We start from the raw sequence: 722 nt of genomic DNA, 5'->3' as shown, positions 1-722 counted from the left end.
ACTTCAAGTTAGCAAACTGTGGATATCCTGACCAAAAGTTTGACAAGACCTATCTTCGAACATTTGATAGACAAGTTGGACATAATAGATATTTATGCACCAACTTGAGGGGATGTTGGAAAATATTTTATTTTCCCGTTTGTTTTTGTTTATTCTCATTTATTTCTCTTTATTCTCACTATATAAATCAAGTTTTGGCTGAGAAATAAAATACAACGGCTTTTATCTATTATCTTCAATAACATGTCATAAGGGGGTATAGCTCATATGGTAGAGCGCTCGCTTCGCATGCGAGAGGCACGGGGTTCGATTCCCCGCACCTCCAATTTTTTATGATTTCTGATTGTGCATTTCTGTATAACTCGAGCCTCTTTGCAAGTGAGGTTTGGCGCTGCATCAGTGCCGGATCCTCTTTCAGCAATGATACTAGTTGTTTCCGCTAAAAAAAAAGAATACATGTAGATCATTCTTGTTTTATCATGTATTATATATATATTTGAAACAAACAAGTAAGAAAGAAAGTACCGCGTCAACAACTACTTCTGCATTACCTGCTATAGAAGGTCATCAAAAGGATCTATAAATATTCAAGATTCAGTGACTCTAGTTACTAATATCATACATATTCTTAGATCATTGATCTCTTTATTTCTTTAGAAGAAGATATGATATAATGCGGTACAAAAGAAGAAATCATAAATGAGATTAATGTATAACGTTTA

At 33.9% G+C, this 722-nt stretch overlaps 1 non-coding gene across 1 annotated transcript; it reads left to right on the top strand.

Annotated features, from left to right (window-relative positions):
• The first annotated feature begins 252 nt into the window (after positions 1-252).
• TRNAA-CGC (transfer RNA alanine (anticodon CGC)) lies at positions 253-325 on the top strand. Its single transcript has one exon. It is a non-coding gene; the product is annotated as a tRNA-Ala (tRNA).
• Positions 326-722: the final 397 nt, after the last annotated feature.

Source organism: Lathyrus oleraceus, chromosome 3 (genome assembly GCF_024323335.1).
Source record: "Lathyrus oleraceus cultivar Zhongwan6 chromosome 3, CAAS_Psat_ZW6_1.0, whole genome shotgun sequence".
Classification (NCBI taxonomy): domain Eukaryota; kingdom Viridiplantae; phylum Streptophyta; class Magnoliopsida; order Fabales; family Fabaceae; genus Lathyrus; species Lathyrus oleraceus.
Note: the sequence above shows the minus strand (reverse complement) of the source record. Positions and strands in the feature narration are given on the sequence as shown.